Consider the following 15,355-nt stretch of genomic DNA (forward strand, 5'->3'; position numbering starts at 1 on the left):
AACATTTTGCCTACGAAACTCCTCTATCAGTTTTTTGTCTATAGACATAAAACTTAATATCGAGGGTATTCGAAATTTTATATTTGGGTTTTATCCAGGGAAAATCGGTGCAAAATTGTGAAAATCTTTAAAATGGAATTTGCCAGGTCGAACGACGGTATTACGAATATGCATGCGTAATGTCATAGCTACTGGTTCCTGATTTAATTTTTAGCCTTGCAACACACCTGTCTTAATAGCTAAGGCATTAATGTCAAAGGAAAAAGTAAATCGTAGGTTGAACATTTTGGTTTCGATTATCGGTGGGGGCGCACAAGTCTTTTTTTTTTAAATAATTACTATATATTAGGTCCACCAATAAAATATAAATTCGAAATCTGTATTAATCAAAATATCATATTTAAGCATATTTGACGACCGAGCAATGCGGGGCGGCCTGCTAGTATCTCTCTCTCTCTCTCTCTCTCTCTCTCTATATATATATATATATATATATATATATATATATATATATATTTATATATATATATATTGGTATTTAATAAAGATAAATGCTAATAAAACTTTTCTATCCGATATGTCTAATTTTAACTTCCCTTTACCGAAAAAACTATTGTTTCTCTTATTTTTTTAAACCAACCAATTGTTTCACGTCATAACAATAAAATAACATTTTTTTCTCGTGACTCTCATCATTGTCTTTAAAATGACGTACAGACTGACACAAAATGGCCGCTCATTTACAGCAACGAAAAAAACAAAAACAAAACAAAACAAAAAATAGCGACAAACAACAAACAAAAACTGAAACGCACAAAAAGTTTATTGACATGAACGATTATCATACCCAGTGCAGCCAACCATGTACGCAGCAAAAATTAAAATAATTTACAAATAAAGAAACTTTCAAATATGAAATTAATTTTTCTTTGTTCTGATGAGTAGACTAATTTTACTCATTTAAATTGAAAGTTTGTCTGTAAAATAGTAGACTTAACGCATACAAAAGAAAGCATTATATAATATCCAAAAATATTGCAGTTCAATATTCATAGTATTTGAAAAAGTGAAGGAAGACATTCAGGATGATGTTCTCTATGTTTATGCAGATCCAGTAATGCACGCTTTTTACGTGGTTAGATCGGTGCAACAGTTTTTGACAATTTAAATGTTCATCTTGAAAATGAAAACCTGTATTTTTGAACATCTTTATTCATAACGAATTAACGACCTTGGCTCTCTCTTGATTCCATCTATTAACGAGCTTATTCATAACTCGCTCGTTCAATTGTTTAGGTCTTGATATGAAATATGAATCAAGCACATTGTCGATATCCCCTTGTGCTGTTAAACTATTTGTTGTTGTATCATCCAATGCCAGTAAGCGCAGATGAAACGTAAACAAATTCCGATTGCCAGAGTTCTTGGTCGGCTCTTGCAGCAACTAGCTCAGTTCCTGCCAGACTAGTTTCCTAATGGATTTAAATATTATACATGGACGCCCAACTCTCCCTTTTGCATCTGGAGTCCAAAGTAGAAGTTTTCCTACTGGTTCATCATGGCGACTAATATGCTAGACGTCTCTGTCTCACAATATTGGAACGCAAGGTAGAGAACCATACAGAGACTTGTTTGTTGGTTGACTTTTCCAGAATCTGTCGTAGGCTAGTCGAAGCATTGTTTTATATTTACCACAGAGATGTTTTCGGTGTGATATGCTTAGCGTCCATGATTCTGAGCCGTACAGAAGGATTGACTCTATGAGGCTTTGAAGACTTTGGTGTTGGTTTCTTTCTTGATTGGAGATTTCTTTAAAGAATGAAGTGCACTCCATGCTGGCGCGATCCTAACATTCATATCATGTTCGCTTTCGGAATAGCCTCCCAGTCAATTTCTGATCCATCTTATGAAAGCGACGGTGCGTTAGAAATCGATTTAGTTGCATGTACTTTGTTTTTGGAGCATTGAGATACAGACCAAGTTTTGATAAGCCTTCTCGACTCGTTTCAGAAGATCCTGAATACGACTATCCAAACGGTCTCGTAATTCTCGAAATAGGAGATAATTCGAGGGTACTACATTAGAATAATATGCAGGATGGGGCAGGATTTAGAAACCAAATCATCCTAGGATATCTTTCTTCAGTAGGGCTGTGTGAGGTGGAGCATTATCATAATTTAGATGAAACCGTTTCTGTTGAGTAAAGAAAATCGTTTTCGGGCCAACACAAGTGAAATTGTTACAGAAAAATACGATTGATGTTTTAATAAGCTGAAGAGAATCATATAAATAAATTATAGCGATGTTTTTTAAATGAAAATGATATACATAAATTAAATTACAACTGTTCAAAACGCTAATTCTTCAAACCGGCAAGTAATTTTACACCGACCCGGTATAATCCAGTAAAACAAATAACCAGCGAATAAACAAAGCGTTTACTGACCTGGACGCCACATTTCTTGGGATTTTACGCATTTTCTCGCAAAAAACGATACGCGGGTCGACATCGGTTCGTCTGTAAAAAAAAAAACAAAAAAAAAATAGAATCATGGTTGAAATAATAAAAGAAATGTTATTTTTTGCAACTCGTCTCTATAAAACTAAGGATTTCCTTAAAGAGTTGAGGGTTAAATGACCTGGTGTACGAAACGCATAATTTCGTCTATACATATTAGTAGACCCAAACAGTTGAAATCAATTCATTTCTATCGAATTCCACATCTTTAATAAATTAGTAGACAAAACACCCACCTTTGATTGTCTTTTTATAATATAGTAGATTTTTTTTCTGCAGTCATTTCAATAGACCGGGATAAGGTTGAGCTAGCTGTCAAATTTGCTATTTGCTTTCTTGCTTCTCTTCCCCATTTGAAATGTTTTCCTCTGGGGGTTAGTAAAAAGTGCATGTTTCACTTGGTAACATTTGTGCTACGGAATTGAAAAATAAACACCCACACACACAAACACACACACGTGCACGCACGCACGCACACACACACACACACACACACACACACACACACACACACACACACACACACACACACACACACACACACACATATATATATATTTATTCAGAATGTGAGAGATTATATAATTATTTTCACAGCTAAACAACGTTGCAGGTGTGAAATGAGAACCAACAAACCAAGTTTGTTAGTTGTCATGGCTATTGTGAGCTGCGACATTGGTGTGGAAATAATTATATATATATATATATATATATATATATATATATATGTATATATATATATATATATAGTAATTTATAAAATATATATGGCGATTAAGCTACACTGAATATCCGGCGTTTCATCCACTCTAGGATTCCTCAGGCTTATGCGCATAAGCCTGAGGAATCCTAGAGTGGATGAAACGCCGAATATTCAGTGTAGCTTAATCGCCATATATATTTTATAAATTACTAACTAGCTCTACCTACGTATTGAGCACTTTTGAAGTAAATACTTAAAGTTTACACATAAATCTATACTTTCGTATATTAATTTTATGTGAGTAAATAAAGTAGTTTTATATATATATATATATATATATATATATATATATATATATATATATATATGAGAGAGAGAGAGAGCGAAAGAGAAATAGAGAGAGAGAGAGAGAGAGAGGGGGGTTAATCATTTACTTTAAAAGTACTCGGTTTATATACATTAATTGTAATGGATTAAAAATTCCTTTTCATAAATAAAGATTTTATAATAACAAAGATTTTTTAATATAAATTTTTTTGGAAATTTTGATAAATTGTACAAGCTCAATAAATGCTTCTTTATTGGATAATAGAGCATACATAGTGTAATATAATGATATTTAAACATAAAGCCTCTGCTGTTGAACACTGTATTAGTAAGTTAATTGCATATGTCCTGCTAATTTTTACATTACTTTCTTTTTCGTGTTAATTGATGTTAGCCAATGTGTTGAATATCAATAGAGTCATATATGAATTGGGTGGAATACTTCGACCAGTAGTAATTATTATTTCTTACAAAGACGATTGCATAAGGATGAAACACTACGGTGTGGAGGAGCAGAAATTCTCACTTTGTTATTGATTACTTCAAGAGCATGAAACACGAGTGTCTTTAGGTATATAAAAAATCGTTAATACTTATTAAATATATTATAGCTATAAGCTATAACCGACTGTGGAATTAAGGGACGACAGTCAACTAGCGCTACGTAACATTCAGTCTTCTGATTGTTAAAATACTATTTGACTGTTTACGATGTTACGCCCGCATTTAGCATGTATAGGTGTTTAATTTCCCTTAATTATCGTGTAAATTACCACTGACCCGGATGCAACGTCCTAGCCTTAATGGATTCATATCTCTCGATCAACAGTAATTATCACTTGGTACCCCGATGATCGTAAATTCATGCAGAACTAGTGTCTATAGGTATAAAAATAATTATTAATAATTATTTAAAATATTACACACACACACACACGCACACACACCCACCCACACACACACACACACACACACACATATATATATATATATATATATATATATATATATATATATATATACACTAGAAAAAGTACCTGTCGTTGACTGGGTTTCAAAACAGCCTACAGAAAATGGACTCTGATTTATGAAAGTATAAGTTACGAAAAGGAAGAGTTATAAAGAGATAGCTTCGGATTTGGGGGTATAGAGATAGCTTCGAATTTGGGGGTATCAAAACCAAAGCAAAATATGATGAAAGTAAAAATAAAATAGATAAGCCCCATAATTTATTATATGATACCTGTTCACACTGAAACACTTATCACACTATTCTGTGGATCTATATTAAAAAAAACCTTGTTAAACTTTTTGACATATTTCCATTCTATGGAGGTCAGGCGCGAACGAACACTCCATAATTTTATTATACCATATTTCTTCAAACTGAAACATAATTATCAAAGTATACTTACGCAGATAGATATGAAAAGTCTTTATTAAAGTTTGTGCCTATTTCCATATTATAGAGTCCAGACGCGAACGCAGACCCCACAATTTTAGTATACCATCGATATTTAAGTTAAAACATACTTATCAAGGTATTCTTATGTACATCTATATCAAAAACACTTGTACACGTTTTTATTAAATTTTTTAATTTTTTATTTCCATACTTTGTGGACCAGGCGTGTACACAGACCCCACAATTTTAATGAATCATCATTATGCCAGATATAACATCCCCATTCCTCTGTCTCGATACATCTTCTATCATTATATGTGATCAGTTTTCTATAATAGTCAACCATATAGGAGCCTATTTGTGACCAGACACACACAGAGACGTTATTTATATATATATATATATGTATATATATATATATATATATATATATATATATATATATATATAACAAAATCAAGACACCAAGGAATAGATTGATAGCAGCAAATAGTATATTTGTATCGTTATATATATATATATATATATATATATATATATATATATATATATATATACATGTATATATATATATACGTGTTTGTGTGTGCTTGTAAATAAATATAAATAGAAATAACATACAACAAGGGATTATAAACAATATAAAGTCTTTGTCTAAACTCTATAAAAATGAAGTAGCTTCGTAAATAAGAGAAAAACGTATACAAAGATCACACAAAATTCTGCGAGTAAAATTCTACGAGATATATTTTTATTAATGCATATTGTAATGTTATTGTGGGGTCTATAAATAGCAAAGACAATGTTTTATTTCATTTCAGTTTATTTTATGTAGAACTTTAAATTTGAAAATTGTAAAATTGAAATAGGAAAATTGGAATACGAGTTTAGAGGTTGGCGCAAAGGTGTTGAGGGCTGCTAATACATTTTCGAGAAATTCCATTTGTGCTTGCGAGTATGTTCAGGACATTGTATAACCCGCAGGCCACATAAAATGTTGATTACGTGACCGCGAGTGCGATAAGGAAAACGTACGATAGGCCTAGAAAGTAAATTTTAGCAAGCACCTGTTAAAATAATTTATTATAAAGGTGAGAGTAAATGGTGCAATTCACTGTAAAGTGTAAAACAAACAGTTATTTACTTTTTTATAATTACTACTTCCAACAGGGGTTGATGGTGTCTACGTGCTTAATGACACGGATTGAAAATATAATTAAACACTCAGTATTATTATTTGATAATCAAAGGTACTCGGAAATGGACTGGCACACTCACCTACACCTAGGTGTAGTAGGTAATGCAAAAGGAACTTTCGGATCACTATCATATATGGTCGACCGCTAACCTTTTTACCACTATTATTAATGATAAATTACTACTATTAAAATCTAGTACAACAACAGCAATAATAATAATAATAATAATAATAATAATAATAATAACAACAACAGCACAAGATAACTCGATAATAATAATAATAATAATAATAATAATAATAATAATAATAATAATAACAATCTATTATTTATGGATGACCTTATAGTTTTTGGAAAGAATGAGAACTAGCTTGATACCTTGATCAGATTCTTTAGTATAGCATAAGGATGTAATTTGGCATATCCAAATGTGCTATTCTTGTGATGAAAAGAGGCAAGCTAGTCCCATCAAATGGAGTTAAACTTCCAACAATACATCTGATAAAGAATGTTTACATCGTGAGAGACTACAAGTATTTGGGGATACTGGAAAAGGATAAGATAAAGAACATGGCAATGAAAAACATGTCACAGGTGAGAACAACAGAAGATTAAGGGTTATTCATAAATCACACCTCCACAGTCGGAATACAATATGTTCCATCAACATCAGCAGTAGCTATAATTCGATATTCTGCTGGTATACTTGAGTGTAATGTAGATGAATTTAAATATTTGAACACAAAATTATGTTAACTGCTTACAAATTATGAGGCCTTTGCTAAGAAAGGTGCTGTAGATCGATTGTATCTACCTAGAAAGGAAGGTGGTTGAGGCTTAGTTAGTGTTGAAGATGTTGTAAATATAGAAGAAAATCTAAATATATTTCTGAAAGCTATGAAATCAGGTTCGATGAGTTACGAGCATAGAGAGAGATTCCACCAAGACCTAAAAGAGATGGAAATCAGGTATTAGGGACACTGGGATGCAGTCGTGATGGTTGTCTACTGTTTGAATCTGAAGAGAAACTTTCACACCACTGAGCATTCCAGAACGGAAGTTCAAGCCCTGAAGTTTGAAAAATAGTGAAGCAACATGCAATTTACGTGTACCTAACTTTATCGATGCACACCATTCCGTTTACAGCAATCGATGTTTCTATCAGGTAATCAATATATTTGTTGGCAAAACATTTTTATTCTTAAAAACATATTTAGGATGATGTGTTGACAAAATCTGCTGATAATGCCACACAAATGTAATCGATTTTGTTCGACAATCTGAAGTTTTTCAAAGCAACTTAGCACAAAAACTTGATCTGATGGAGAGAAACTGATGCAGCAGCTCAAGAATACACTAAATCAGTTGTAGAAATCTAGACAACATTTAAAAAGTAACCAAATTGTTGCCCAGTGTAGTAGTATTAGTAATAATAATAATAATAATAATAATAATAATAATAATAATATACACAACCAAGGAGTACTCGATGATAAGGGTCAAAATATTGTCTGTTGGAAAAAGAACAACTGGAGTAATGGAGGTAAGAAAGCTTGAGAGGAATTATTTATCAAAAATGAAGGCTCAAAAAGTATTTGTTTACATCAAACTTGAAAACAATCGTTTTGTAGTCGACTGGGAAGCATATTCGTGATATCTGTGTTCCACAGATAGGATGCTCTAGAGGAAAAAAAACTTTGTTCATCGAAGTTCCGTTTGGTCTTGTGTAAAGAAAGGGAGGGAGAAAAATGTTTTATTGACGTATGAATAGTCACACCATAGGGTTATTTAAACGCTATACAACGGGAGTTTTGACATAATAGTTAGTAAGAGATGAGTTACACTGTGAGTTAATTGCAAATTATAGCTAATTAGAACAAATAACATGTATTTTTTATATAAGAAAAATCTCAATTTCGACATTAGGGATTATTTGAATATTTATTTTGTGCTATAAAAATATATAGGAAACAAATCAGTAAGAAAACAACGTCGAATGTGCACATATAATGCAAAAAAACTTAGAGAATTGCCTCAATGTTTCTGTAATGAAGTGAGAACGTGAATGGATGACAACATTTAATGATGCTAAGACTAAACTTCTTTCCTTTAGCAATTACAAAAATCCTTCTCAATCACAGAGTGCCACGACTAGTAATACGTCAGTTGTGAACTTATTGTTCAAACTCTTCTGCTTAAGATTCATGGGCAACAGGAATTAGATCAAATACAGTGAAGACACTGCCAAGATTCCTGCAAAGAAGGTGGGCCTTTTTCTACCGCGCTAGAAACTTACACACACCTGATAGTATCCTGCATTACGACAAAGTCATTCTTTCCATATGCATAGGATATTGTTGCCACATCTGGGCTAAGGGAATCTACCACTAGTCTCTCTCTTTTAGACAGGGCCCCCCAAATAGTTTCCAAACTAATAAGCTATGCACTATCAACTAAGCTTTAACCACTGTCTCATCGCTGGAATTTTGCACCCATGTGCTTGTTTTACAAGTATTTTAATTTCACTTATGGCCATTGATGTAAATACTCCCAATTAACCCGACAAGCAAAAAAAAAAAAAAAAAAACTCACTGCTTACCATAGAGATCCTTATACATGCTGAATACTTTATTCTAATAATATATTTCCTCGTAGGAAAATAGAAAGGGGATCTAAGGTTTACTTTCTGCAGCCACGTTACTCCCGCTTCCCTTATTTTGTTCGTTAGTCCTCACATTTGATGAGCGATGTTTCTGACAAAGAGGGAATAATTGTTGTTTTCTGGGTCCAAATCTATGACATCTAACAATTATCGTTGGCAAATTTTTAGCCTTGAAGTACTATATTTTTAGCTTCTTGCATCAATTGGTTTCATGTCTTATTAAATAAAGCAAACAACTGTTAGACTTCAGAATTCCTTCCCAAAATCTTGCTTCCCGGTACTGACATGCAGGAATTTAAATGAAATGTAAACAGACATCTCGCTGATCAACTCCGTATATAGTGTTTCTATAAATCCGGTTCAAAATAGTAACCCGTTATTTCCATATGGAACATTGCCTGCTTTGGTATGAATAAGATTAAAAGAATTAAATTAACTTCAGAATAGCAACTACAAACCTATATAATAATTATAACATGATTATAATAGCATATATAATTATATACAATTATATAATTATGATAAACAGCCTTATATCGTACATTATAATGTATATTATACATATGTTCATAATTATAAACGAAGTTATGTTCAAATAAGTATATCATTATAATTACATAAATTGTGACAGTTTCGGTAGGGTTGTTAGCAGCAAATCAAACACAAAGATTTATTCAAATGTTGTTCAAATCTTTATAATGATTTCAGGGGAAAACCTGTTAATCACCAAGATGAGTGACAAGTCAGAGAGGCGCTTAACTTGTATGACAGTGCCATGGCAAAGCGGAAAGATGCGTGACACGTTTTTGTAAAGTATTGTTTTCTGAATAGCGGTGCTTTATGGATTATAATACGTTTAGCAATTATCCAAGGAAGTAAACTACAGTAGGGAACATGTTATGGTTGAGGAAAGTAAGCCAGAAAATAATTTGGCTTGACAGCATTTATTAGCAGAAAATACACGTGTTACATGACACATTTTTGACGGAGATGTCCGTCAGCTTCAGAAAAGCAGTCGTAGTTTAAGCATCAGCACGGGTTTATTGCCTGCCCATCAAAACTAAGAATCTAAACCATTTTTGAGATGATTTGTTCCGTATGGACAGTTACATGACTATGGTCCTTCTTCACCGTTTTGAGAAGAGTTTGTTTTATTGCTAATCATCTGAAACATCCTCCCCGGGGAATGCGAGGAGTCTACCGTGCATAATTTCCAGGCCAGAGTGCTCTTCATTTGGAACGCCGACTTTTCAAATCTGACTTTCTAACCCTTGTGTCACGTCGTCTTGCTATAGAAGGGAGATAAATAACTTTAGCCTGAAGATGGAGTAAGATCTGGTAGCGAAGCTGTTCGCTGCCAGGCTAAAATTATTAATTGTGACTGGAACTGGTTCTTATTTAAATCCCACACGAAGAATATTATGTTGGTTAATAATAGCATTAATTCACCGGAAAGAAGTAGTTTTGCATTACTTTGGTGGCATCTAACGGAGATCAATATAAGGCTACTAAACCATGGGAGCAGAATCCCTATTCTAATTTTGATCGAAATTTATCAAATTACGTTGATTACAGAAGATTGGGTAACATTTGTTGTTTAAGCTTAAGCTGTCTTAAGAGGACATTGAAATTCAGGGAATCTTGCGCAATTGATGATCATATACAATTCAAATTTGATACATTTGAATTTTCAAGTTGAATGTTGTGTTTATATTATAAGCACTTTTTATATTATCACTAAAACCACCTGAAATTTTCCGAATATTTATTAATTTATGTCTAATACCCGTTCTTAACATTTCATTAAATTCAGAAGTATCTGGATATTCATCAAAATTTCGTTTTGTATGAAACTACATTAAGCTAAATATAAGCCACGTTACCCTTCTGCGCCCTAAGACGTGTTCCAGGACTTGTAATAATCGATTAATTAGATTCTGAATAATACTACCTATATACACTAGCACATCGATTGGCGTTGCCCAGTTGTAAAATACGCTTAAATATGATATTTTTATTCATGCAGATTTTTTAGAATTTATTATTGTTGAGTTGTTACGTCCATGTAGAACATTGCTGGTTTGCGGTAAATAAGATTAAAAGAATTAAATTAACTTTAGAATAGTAAATACAAATGTGTATAATAATAATAATAATATTATAATAACACGCACACACATATATTATAATCATGTACAATTATATAATTATGATAACCAGCATTATATCGTACATTATAATGTATATTAGACATATACTCATGATTATAAACAAAGTTGTGTTCATCTGTTTACTATTATATTGTTCTCAATATATAATCGTGATTTTAAAAAGGTTTAAAAAATATGACTTAGCTGTCATCAGCTGGAATCGAAACCAAAACATTCAGCTCTCCAGCGGTATTCGCTAACATCTGAACTAATGGCATATGGAAGACAAAGCTTTACATATTAAAGCCGTTAAACGTATAAATGTATATTTACGCATGCGTAGCGGATACACATTAAGTAGTCTTACGCCTGGCAAGTTCAAAATTTTCAATTTTGTCTCCGTTAGCAGCTATTTTTACTTGTTAAAAGCAAATCGATAGTGTTGAATTTCCTATATATAAATTTTCAAATCTCTAGATAAAAAGTTGACAAAGTAGTTAGGAAAAGACCGTTCTGCACATACACACAGACAAGGTAATTTTTACTTATATATACTAAGTGCCCGGTCGTAAAAATACGCTTAAATATAATATTTTACTTTATGCAGATTTCGTATTTGTTATTATAAGGCCAATTCTTTATTGATTATTATATTGAAGCGAATATATAGTAGTGAGCGCCCGGCGTTGCCCGTGCGTAAAATACACTTAAATATTATTCATGCGGATTTCATATTTATTATTATAGAGCCAATACTCTATTGATTATTATATTGTACCCAATATATAGTTGTGATTTAAAATGTCTTTAAACAAAATATGACTTGGGTGCAATCAGTTAGAATCAAAACCAGAACTTTTAGCTCTCCAGCGTTAATCGTTATCTCCAGCGTTAATCGTTATCATCTGAGCTAAATCCATATGCAGATAAATCCCTTAGAAATTAAAGCTGTTAAGCATAAATTTATATTTGCGCATGCGAAAATGATACATGATTAGTCGACTTACGCCTGCCAAGTTCCAATGGTTTTAATTTTTTAGACTTTAGCAGCTACTTTTACCGGCTAAATTCGATCACAGCTGATAGAAGCTAAAGGAGAATATGATTTTTACTGGAGTAGGAAGAGTAAAACTGGGTCATAGCATTCAGGTACTGGGTTTGTTATAAGATCGGCCTTGGCAAAATTCCTCCATCTTTTCCGAAGGACTTATCTGACTGCATTATGAATCTGACTCTAAAGCTAGAACACAGCACTCGGGCAGTTCTTGTTAGCTGTTTTGCACCAGCTTTGGCTAGCACGGAGGAAGAAAAGGATAATTCTATAACTAACTTCGAAATGTTATTTCTGGAGTTCGTCACAAGGATAAAATCATCCTTATGCGTGATTTTAATGCGCGTGTTAGAAGTGATAGGAAGGTGTGTTGAGTCATTGTGCATATGAATTGTGCATATGAATTCAAATGGATACATAGTTTTTTTCTTCAAAGGGTCCTGAATATAACTTTAAACTATATCCGATGGTTAGGCTCGAGCTCGCAGGCTTTGGAGAGTGTTGAGCCACCCTTTAATTGCCATTGCTCCCAGGTCCACTTTGACCCGGAGTGGTGGTACCCGTTAGGGTCCCAACTATGGGTTAAATAGAAACCGACTTGAAAACAAACAAACAAACAAAAAAAAACAAAACAAATATATTCTATTAAAAGAATTCCTTTCAAAATCACTGGATTCGGCATTAAATAACCTGGAAAGGGTTGATAGGCCGTAAAACAAAAACAACCACCCAACCAACTTTCTGCAAAGAGTTTGATTTGAGTATCACACACACATTGTCTCAACAAAAATACTACTATAATACCACATTGACCACCCATGCTCAAAGGCTGGTACAGGATCGACTATATGATGACAAAACGACGGGATCAAAGCGACTTCCAATTGTTTTTTTTTACACCACACGCTAACCTTCAGATTATGCTCTGTTTCGAAGTAAAACGTTATGTCATCTAGATTGCAGAAAGGTGTAAAAAATCGTCAGTGCCAAAGACTATAAACACCTTATTAATCCAATCGCATGACCAGCGAACTTTCCTTGCGAAACAGCTTGATAAAGTGTTGGAAACTTTGGAAATAATAATGGCATTGAATCATCTTTGAAATGATTGCGTCAAGCTACTCAACGTCTCTTGAGGTGCTTTGGTTGTCTATTCGCAAACATTAAGATTGATTTGATGAGAACGGTGAAAAAATACAGGCTCTTATCACTGAAATGCATATTCCCCACCAAGCTTGGATTGAGAATAAAAACTTACCGAGGAAATAGAAAGTATACACTTCATGCAAAGTCTATGTTCAAAGAACCCTGCGTATTATGAAAAACGCTTGGTGATCTGTACTGTCTACCTATCTCCAAGAAGCCTTCGATGGAAATAACCCCAAAGCATTCTACAAAGCTATGAAGAAAGTGTTTGCCCCACAGGAAAATGGAGTATCACCGATTACTTCGACCAATAGAGACCTGTTGACAGACAAAGGTAAAATTTTGAAAAGATGGAAGCAAAACTTTGATACTGTTCTTAACAATACATCTACTGATAAAGATGTTCTTGAATCGATCCCTTAACAACCAGAAATACCAGTCACTATTTTACCGAGCTTTCGGGAATTACTAGCAGCTATTGAGCAAATAATGTGTGGAAAAGTACTGAGAAAGGATGCAATCCCACCGGAAATCTTCAAATAGGGTGGTACATGACTTGCGAAATAATTGCTAAAATTATTAAAATTTGAAAGCAGGGAATGACCCTACGAGATTTTAAAGGTGTTTTTTTTATTCATCATTTGTAAAGAAATAAGGAAAATAAGAAGGTATCTAATAACCACCGCGGCATTTCTCTTCTTCCCATAGCTGGTAAAATCTTAGCAAGGTCGATTTTGAACCGGATCATAAAATATATAATTGACGATATATATCCTAAGTCATTGGTCACAGCACGATAGACATGATTTTCTCTTTGAGACAGGTTGGTGAGAAATTCCGTGAAAAGATTCAGGAGATGTATATGGTTTTTGTGTAATGAGGATGGCGTGAAAATTCAATATAAGACAAGTGTTGTTTTTTTTTAAGCATCAGAGGTTTAAAGCCAAAATTCTTACTCGAACCAGAATAATTCGCAAATGATGCTGCACTTGTGGCTATTTAGTCCAAGGAATATCAGCATCTTATGAACAAATACTGTACTGTTTTCAAAGTATTTGGATTAATCATAATCATAACACAAACTGAAGTTGGTAGTCAGCCAGCCCCAGCACTGAAACAAATTAAGGGTGTCAAGCAGAACCCGTCTGTGCATGTATTCCCCAAAGTACCAATTAAAGTTGACGATAATAGTTTGAACTTAAAATACCCCGGAAGTAAAGTAAACACTAGTAGAACGCTTAATGATGAGGTAGTTAATTATATTGCAAAAGCCTTCAGTGCCCCCGGAAAACTTTGCCATCGACTTTAGAAAGTTCAGCGTATTAGATTTATAAACGGAGATACAGGTCTACAAGGCTGTTATTCTCACAAAACTCTTGCATGGTTAAGAGGTTTGGACACTGTACAGTAGACACGGACAAAAAAAAAATGGACGATTAAAGATAGGGGGACCTTGTTTTGAAAGCCGATTGATCATAATTTTTTTATAGGTTTCAAACTACTTTTTGACTGTATTTGAAAGATTAAAAACTAAAGTTAATTTCCAAAAGGAAAAACATATTTGTACTCTTGAAAAAAAAAAGTTATAAGAAATGTTTCACAACGAGCTTACCAATTCAGCTAAATTTTTAAGTTAAATGAATTCATTGCAAAATCATTTAAAAGATAAATATTAGTTTTCTGGGTCTATTTCAAAGATAATTAGTAAATTCTACAACATTGAATTAAATAAAAAAAACACCTTGTTTGTACAAAATTAGCTTAATTAGCCAAAAAAGCGAGCGATTTTGCGAAGAGCAAAATCGCTACAAACGGAAGTTTTGTAAACGCGGAATATACAGAAGCCCAAAATTTCAGCCAGTCGAAAAACTGTGGGGGAAATGACGTCATGTAATTAAAAGTGAGGAAAGTGGGTGCTAGTTTTTTTTTTTTTCCCAGACGTGCATCCGTACATTTCTGCATAATTTTTACCGTTTTTTAATTTAATTATTTTTCTTTGTTCCTGTTTTTAAATTAAATTATTTTTAATTATTGTTCAAGATTATATAAAAATATCTTACGCTGAAAGTTTCACATTCACGCAAGGAAAATATTAAAATCTTACATATAAAAATTATGCGAAACCTGTAATTAAAAGAAAAAGTAGAAATATTTTTTGCTATTATAACTTTTTGTGTGTGAAAATATTAAATAA

The 15,355-nt window shown here is 33.0% G+C and overlaps 1 protein-coding gene across 3 annotated transcripts in view; it reads right to left on the reverse strand.

The window, feature by feature from the left end:
* The window catches only part of LOC145279773 (uncharacterized), a 360,258-nt gene that overhangs the window by 86,441 nt on the left and 258,462 nt on the right, over nucleotides 1-15,355 (reverse strand). For all 3 annotated transcript variants that reach the window (XM_080131091.1, XM_080131092.1, XM_080131093.1), the window contains exon 2: nucleotides 2,447-2,518. The gene's annotated coding sequence lies outside the window, so the exon portion shown is untranslated. The remainder of the gene's footprint in view (nucleotides 1-2,446; nucleotides 2,519-15,355) is intronic.

The sequence above is a fragment of the Euprymna scolopes genome, chromosome 7 (genome assembly GCF_053919585.1).
Source record: "Euprymna scolopes isolate OS-2025 chromosome 7, ASM5391958v1, whole genome shotgun sequence".
NCBI lineage: Eukaryota > Metazoa > Mollusca > Cephalopoda > Sepiida > Sepiolidae > Euprymna > Euprymna scolopes.